Below are 8,933 nucleotides of genomic sequence, written 5' to 3'. Positions count from 1 at the left end.
GGATAAAATAATACCATTGTGTCATGGACGAGACCTCGCCATATTAATGAGACAATTCAGAAGCTGTGTTCGCAGATAGTGCTTGCCTGAAGTCGCTATAGGACAGGAAATCAAAGCCCTGCCGGTTTGGGGACAAACGCCATCGGTTAGGGCCGCGACGCCGGCGCCTACTACTTCCCATAGGCGGCAGTGTAAGGGGAAATTCTCGTGTAGTCAGGCCTCACCTAAGAACGGTCGTAGGCGGGAACTGCAATAGCCCCGTGCCAGTGCAAATAGTGGCCAATAAAAAGAGTGAGTGCCACGAAACCCTATGTAGTTTCATTATTAGCAGGCTAGATCCTCTTAACTGCCACGCGGCCCGTAACCCACCCCCACCTGAGCTAGCCCAAGAACCTACACAACCAATAAGGGGATCAGCCCGCTCGGCGACATCGTAAACTACCGGAGAAAACACGCACGCGAGAGAAGTGACTGACTGCACGCCGCGACTGAATGACACGATGACACACCTAAATGACCACACGACTGTGACAAAGGAATCACTTCCTCTCGGCAATGCATGAACTGCAGCGAGACACCGCGCCCGTTCTCACCGTCTCGGAGAGCTCTCGTAGACACGTCTGTCGCCTCCTGAGTCCAGCTGCCGACTGACTCCCTCCCCGCCTCGCGCGACCCAGCGCCCGCGTCTCACACCTCCTCGCGAGCCCGAGGAACACGCTGATTGGTCATAGGCGGAAGCCACGGCCTTGGCGCCCGGTGAACACGTGAGAACTTATTCTACATAACATTTCATACAATATAATAAACTATTTACAATAAAGAAAACACGACCCTTCAAATAATAATATAAACAATTTGTAAATAAGAATGTTTCTTATGTATTTTACACTAAACTTCCCCTAGCGTGCGAATCTCCCCCCCCCCCCCCCCGCAGACCAAGCCGCACTGCACATTGGCGCACATGCAACACTGGGCAGGAGAAGGCATTGGCGCGGCATAACGGGCTGTGAGAGCTGGGTCGGCACTTGGATCGACGTCAGGGCTCATGTATTTATTTCCAGGGACAGACCTAAACTTTTAACTGCTTTAAATTGCTTTTGTCATAAACATATCTTGTTCAATATGCGACTATGTCGTAAAACTGGCCGCTTCTGTTTTACCGCGCACTGCGCTTTTTGACGGGAGTTAACATCCCCCTCCAGACCGGCACTGGGAAGGCAGTCAGTCGCCGCCGCGAGCTGACATGGGCCAGCAGCTTCTGCGCAACCCGGGAGAAACTTTTCGCGCGCGAACGAGCATGCCGACATATTATTGCTCGTCGTGCACACAGGCAGCACGACGACAACTGTGTCATAAGTATATTGTGAGTGTTGTGTATTCACTTTAATGTTAACGTCAGTGACTTTGTGCCACGCAGGAACGTCCGCCGTGTCACTCGTCGGAAGGGACCTCCAGGAGCAACGGAATCGGTACCGCCACTGGAAGGAGCCACATTAGTGCCGGGACGGATATTCGAAAACGGAAACTGCCAGGAGTACGAAAGCACTGTGTACCTCGTGCCAGTGAGAATAAAACTGTGTAATTTGTCATGTATTCAATTTTTTTAAGTTAATACTGTGTCCAGAGTAGCCTGAACGACCCAGGGATTCTTTCAGTCGTCACGCCTCTGCCTCCGGTCACATGGCCGAACCGAACCCTGAGACCTACGCACTTTCTTACGGACTTAATTACTACAGGGAGGCAGACGGAGCGGTGTCAACCTCTTGGTTCGGATATGCTTGACCATATGCATGATTTTGTATATTAACTGTTTAAAATTTTCACCAAGTATAGACGATAAATTCATTTTGGCTACTGACCGGATGTGTCTGACTACCTACTGAATCTCCTGGCTACTAACTAGATGTGGCTGACCACCGACTTGTCATGCCTTGTCATAAACTGGATGTGATAGCCTTTCCAACCGACTGATGTGCCTAGTAACCAACTTATCATAAATAGCTTACATCAATATGTGGCTTGTCACAGACTGGATGTGTCTGGCCACTGAATAGAGGTGTCAAACCAACAACCGAATGTGTCTGGCCACCGACTGGATGAGTCTGGCCACCAACTGATCTTGTTAGCCTGACCACAAACTTGAAGTCACCAACCACCAACTGAATGTGTCTGGTTAATCGACTTACATGTGGCAATGTCCTGTAAAGGATTCGCTTGGACTTCTAAGGAGACTGTATAAATATAAAAATACATGATAATTCCTTTGTTTTGGTTCTTGTAGTGGAGTAGACATTATGTAACAAATTTTTATTTTTACTTTTTTTTCCTGTGATTTTTGGTAATTTTAATTAAGGATCCAAGCGATGATGAATATAGATCGAATCAGTCAGTAAATTAACAGGTGATTTTGGATTATTATTATATTTTTCTCTGATTTTCTAAGTTAATATTACAGTTTTTCAATATGGCAACCGTGATGGCTACAATATGGCGGACGACCTCACTGTGATGAATGATACCTGCACTCTAGCACTGCCGTCGCCCGGGTTCTCGTGTTCGAGACTCGGCGGTGTTCCTAGCAGGAAGGCTGTTCTCTTGCAGGGAAACGTGTCCAGGAGGGCGCCAGCTTAACGCGGTGATTGGCCACGAGGTGGGTCGTGAGGTCCGAAAGCCCCTGCGTGGCCCACTAGGAAAGGCGGCGGTGGTGATGAAGTGAGGGATCCCTAATGCCTGTTGCCCCACTGGCCCTACACAGCATAGGACACTGATCCCTAACTGGATTGGTGAGATTCAGAAATAACGTACACGGTTTTGCACTGTCGTTCACACGTCGTGCACGGAGTGTGCGGAGTGGACTTTTAATTACGTCGGCAAATTACACTTGCAATTACATTCACACGATTTCCCTACATAAAGTACACTGTCAATTATACACTAGGCGCTTTGACGCGCCGTCACTAACATTACGTCCTCACGCCAGTCGCGGTGGAGGGAGAGTGTTTGATTAGAGTCGCTAATCCCGTAATTGGTGAAAGGCGACGCGCGGACCCACCTGTGTGGACCGCGGCTCGCTATTAAATTAAGACACGTCTACAATTGGATATAGCCAGTGCCTGTGCACCTGGCAATTAATTAAAAGTCTGTGGTGGCGGAAGTCGGCCCGTACCGTATATCGCACGGCCCCATGTAATGCGTGGTGTGGGGCGTGTTAAGTTGATGCGGCTGGGTTAGGCCCTACACCGGAAAAGGACCGGGCGCACACGGGGAGTATTAAAAAAATGTTTCGGTTATGACTATAATTACCAGATCGAAGTTCGATGGATACAAAGAGATGATGGCTCCCCGTGGGACATGCGTCCGTCCCAGTCCGCGAGTCGCGCTGTACTGGCGTCTGGCCCTGGCGCGAGGGGAGGGGTGAGCCCCCTGTCGCGCCAGAGTTTCTAAAGTTCCGTTATTCGTAAAAAAATTACATTAATAATAAAAAGCAAGTGGCTCTAAATTCATACAATAAAACTTAATGATTAACTTAATATCTATATATGTTTTAGAAATGACATTAAATGAATTTGTCTAAAATAAGTTTGAATATTAGAGTCATACTGGAGACTGTCTGTTTCTTGATAACTACTCGAGTGGCGAATGATAATGCTAATTTGGGGCGGTTTGAGTTAAGTCACATATTTCACTATTGAATTTAGGCTGAAGGCCGCAAGGGTTGCACTCACAGCTGTTTTAGTAGAAAGCTACACGTGAGTGACCTGGGCACTCCTACGTCGCACTTGTGTTGCACGGTGTTATTAATTCAATGTGGCGGGTTCATTAAAGTTTGGTGAATTTACTGTATACATGGCTTGGTTTGTCTTGCCAATTTATTAATGAAGGGCGTTGGAATACCTCAGTTCCGCAGCGCTCGCCTGACTCGGGTGGGCCATGGCTAGGGGCGTGTTCAGTTAGCGGGGTCGGATACTGACGGTTGCAGGTCGGGCTTTAGGGTGGCCTTCGGCCGGACGACGTCAGCACATAAAAATTAAACTGATATGACAGCAGCACCCTCTAATGAACATATTGTGTACTACATGACACCAGCACACCTTGTATCGATTAGTGAAAAGAAGATGGTGGCAGCACCCACTAGCAGGTGTTATGTGTTAACTAGTGCTCCTGTTTGCTAGTGATGTAAATAAATATGGCTACCTCAATCACATTAAAACAAGATGGTGACTCTGATGACATAATGCAATATGATGGCCTCCAGCAGACATAAACAAAATGGCCACCACAATATCAAACTGACTGTGAAGTCGTACCGACCATGGCCTCTAAGCCCGTGCTCCGCACCGTTAGTACTCGATCCCATTTTCCGAGCGCACCCCCAGGCCAGCGGGAATGAGTCCGGCGAGCACCTCGGGCGTGACCCCAATAGACGTAAAGAAACATAAGGGAACGAAACCCCGGCGGCTCGAACCCATAAAACAATTAAGGGAAAATCCATTAGGACAAAATTACTAATTACCCGACGTGAAACAAGTGCGTTGACCCCACTCCGTGCTCGCACGGAGCAGACAACAAACCTCATTAACATTAATCGCGGCCACTGGACTTAATTAAAGTGCCCGTGACTATGATCGAGTCAGACTAGGAGAAAACCCTCTAAAACAATTCACAGTGGGACAATATTTTAGTAAATTTTTAGTCGCCAACTTGATGTCACAATTTAAATAATTAAATTTATTAAAACCATTGATGTCGTACCGACCATGGCCGTTAAGCCCATGCTCCGCACCGCCAGTACCGTATCCCATTTTCGGAGCGCGCCCCTTTGCCCAGCCGGAATGAGTCAGGCGAGCGCCTCGGGCATGACCTCAATAGATGTAATGAAACTTAAAGGTACAGAACCCCGGAGGCTCGAAACCATAATTCAATTAAGCGAAAAGCCATTAGTACGAAATTACTAATTACCCAACAAGTAATAAGTGTGTCGTAGCCACTCCGGGCGAGTACACCACGCACAGAGCAGACAACAAACCTCATTAACATTCACTGCGGCCACTGGCCTTAGTTAAAATGCCCGTGACTATGATAAAGTCAGACTAGGAGAAATCCCTCTAAAACAATTCGCAGTGGGACAATATGTTAGTAAATTTACAGTCGCCAACTTGATGTCACAATTTGAATAATTAAATACATTAAAACCATTGTTAAGCCTTAAGCACCCAATTACCAGGTGAAACATGTTTTAACTGGTAATAGAGTAAATTCAATTAATATAAGATTTAACTTATAATAGAGTAAATTAGTAAATTAAGTTAATATAAGTTTTTTGGCGCCGACTCACAAAGGAGGTGAAAGTTTCCCTCCCTTGCGAGGCGGCCATGTTCGGCAGTCTCCAACCACTCCGCGCCGGGTCAAGATGTGTGTCTGTGAGCAGTCATTTCAATACCTTGACACGAACTCCGCTACCTTGGTGTGAATTTAGAAATTTTACAAACTGTCTGGGATCTCAGGGAAGGTTCGGCCTTGTGGCGGGAGGCAGAGGTTCGATGCAGCAGGGCCCCCCAGCTGTTTAGGCCACTTGGGACGCCTGATAAGTCCAAGAAAACACCATGTTATAACTTATTATTTAATCTGGCACAGCCCTTTACAAGGTGTTACCTTTCCTGGCCGTAACGGTTGTCCCGAAATGAATCGTCACACGCGAGGCCACTCCCTCAGTGGCGGCTCGTGAATTTAATACCCGGTAAGGTCTTTCAGTTCTGACACGACACGACGATTACATATACGAACTTGCATGGGCAAGCAGACCTTGTAGAAGCCATAACATTTGACCAAAAACATTGGCACAAAGCCTGAAATTGCGACAGCAGCGAGACATTTTTTAAGAAGCCAGTTAATGGATGTGTCATAGCAGAATCAGAGATGCCATTAACAGTCAACATATCACATCATCCCCTAGTTTAACATTACAATAGCAGTGAGGCAGTTTGTAATGGATTTTGCATGTTATAGGATACCTTCAGTTTACTAATCACTTCGTCAACTAGAATGAGATTGCGATAGCAGCAAGGCAGTGTTTAGGCGACCAAATAATGGGTGCTGCTTGTGTTTGTAGGACTTGAGAAGGCCATAAATGATAACACATCAGATCTCCACCGTGTCTGAAAAAGTGATAGAAACGAGTTAGTGTTCAAGCAGCCTGGTAACAAATGTTTGTTGTGTAACAGCCCTGTAGAAATCCATATTAGTTAACACATCACATTTTACCTGGCCTGAAAGTGGGTAGCAAGAAGACAATTTTAAGGAGCCAGACATTGGATAATGCATGTGCTAGCTAACTTTGAGCAGACTACAACAGTTAACACATTACATTTTCACCTAGACAGAAAGTGTTGTAGTAGCATGGTGCTGTTAAAGCAGGCCGATAATGAAAACACAACTAGAACCCTAAGCAAGATAACTCTTCATAATAACATTACGTATGACTCTAGGCTAGGATCGTGTAGGCCCGCTACTCCGGTGATGCTACATGAGTCCTGGAACTGTCCCAGATACTGATGTGTTAGAAAGTTGGTTAGGTGGTGCCTACTGGCTGCCCCGTGCAGGCTAAAACTAAGTAGTCGACTGGCTAAGATATCGCGTGAGGCGCCGACGGACCATCTAGCAGTCCTTACACAGTACTTACATATAACGTAGCTCGTTCGTCTTGGAGCACTAATTAATTAAGTTACATACCACACGGTAAATCGAAACTGACCACGGGACTGAAGGAAAAGGTTTAAGAATTACTTAACTATGGTAAACTATGACGTCGTACCGACCATGGCCTTTAAGCCCATGCTCCGCACCGCCAGTACCGTATCCCGTTTTGGGAGCGCGCCCCTTGCCCAGCCGGATTGAGTCAGGCGAGCGCCTCGGGCGTGACCCTAATAGACAACAAACCAAATTAACAGTCACCGCGGCCACTGGCCTTAATTAAAATGCCCGTGAATGTCGGAATAGGAGAAGTCCCTCTAAAACAATTCACAGTGGGACAACATGGTAGTAAATTTACAGTCGCCAACTTGATGTCACATTTTAAATAATTAAATACATTAAAACTATTGTTAAGCCTTAAGCACCCAATTACCAGGTGCTACATTTTAATTGGGCACCTGGAACATGTTTTAACTGGTAATAGAGTAAATTCAATTAATATAAGTTTTTTGACGCCGACTCACAAAGAAGAGAAAGTTTCTCTTCCTTGCTAGGCGGCCATGTCCGGCAGTCTCCAACCACTCCGCGCCGGGAACAGACGTGTGTCCCGTGGGCAGCATCCAAGTTTCTTTCATTTTATTACTTTTTATTCTGTACTAAATCTTTAAATTTAAAACCTTTCGTTAATTCACCACTGCCCACGTCGACTCGGCGCTAATTTTGCGGAGCCGGGCCTATCCCGACCGTCTTCAGTGTGATACCGCGATACATATCGTAGCATAAAACGTACGGTACTGGCCGACTCCAGCGAAAGTGTTTTTACTTAAGGACGCCGTGCATATGCCTGCCGGCTGCACACACGTAAGTGTTTCGCCGAATTTAGGAGCCCGCTCATAGAGCACCCCCTGCACCCATTAATGTTCGGCGCTGGCCGTCTCCAGCGAGCATCGACCCGCGTCCCGCGAGACTCCCGCGGTAACCATTAATGTCGCGTAGCGTTATGTTTTTTCTGTGTTAATCGTGTAATGGCTAGACGTCGCCAAGTGTTGGTGAGAGTGTTTTGTAGCGGGACTAGATTAAAGATAATTCTCACCAACTCGTGTATACTAATTTTCCGGAGTCTCCCGTCCTCCACACGGCCGAGCGGCCTTCACAATCAAGAGAGAACCATTCAGGGTAGATTCAAGCCGTGTACCTGGCGGGGCACGCGGGGGCAGAGTACCCACGACCCAACATCAACGGCCTAGCAGTCCGCTAGCCTGGCGCCCCTCCGGACAACAAGAGCATCGCGACGCCCGTAGCGCCCGTCAGGTACCCCCCGGGCCTTTCACATAGGTCGGGTGACGGCAACTACATGTCGGTGAAAATAAAGATAATGTTGGTCCCATGATGCGCAGAGGCTGCCGGCCTCTGTGAGCGGAAGGATACTGCCACTAACACCACGCGCGACCCCCCTCCCCACTAGCCCTCCCGCAGAAAACATGTGATTTTCGTGGGAAACTGAACCGGCCAGGTTCGGGACAAGGTGCACAGTGAAACATAATTTTGAAAGAAATAAAGTGTTAAACAATAAAAATAAAGTCTAATATGTTCCTGTCGAAAATTTACATAAACACTAGTAGTTCGGCGGAGGGATATGCCACACCTGGCCGGTCACCTCTGCCGACGTGGCACTAATTTCGTGGCGTTTTCCCCATTGCACTTCTAACACCCCCGTGCACGCCCGAGCACGTTCGGTGCACACACTTTCCTGAGACGTTGATGAGGCATAGCGGTTGACGTTGTACCAACCATGGCCTTTAAGCCCGTGCTCCGCACCGCCAGTACCGTATTTCGTTTTCGGAGCACGCCCCTTGCCCAGCCGGATTGAGTCAGGCGAGCGCCTCGTGCGTGACCCCAATAGACATAATGAAATTTAAAGGTACGGAACCCCGGAGGCTCGAACCCATATTTCAATTAAGGGAAAAGCCATTAGTACGAAATTACAAATTACCCGACATGTAATAAGTGCGTCGTAGCCACTCCGGGCGAGTACACCACGCACAGAGCAGACAACAAACCTCATTAACAGTCACCGCTCCACTGGCCTTAATTAAAATGCCCGTGACTATGATCAAGTCAGAATAGGAGAAATCCCTCTAAAACAATTCGCAGTGGGACAATATGTAAGTAAATTTACAGTCGCCGACTTGATGTCACAATTTAAATAATTAAATACATTAAAACCATTGTTAAGCCTTAAG

The sequence above is a fragment of the Bacillus rossius genome, chromosome 3 (assembly GCF_032445375.1).
Source record: "Bacillus rossius redtenbacheri isolate Brsri chromosome 3, Brsri_v3, whole genome shotgun sequence".
NCBI lineage: Eukaryota > Metazoa > Arthropoda > Insecta > Phasmatodea > Bacillidae > Bacillus > Bacillus rossius.
Note: the sequence above shows the minus strand (reverse complement) of the source record.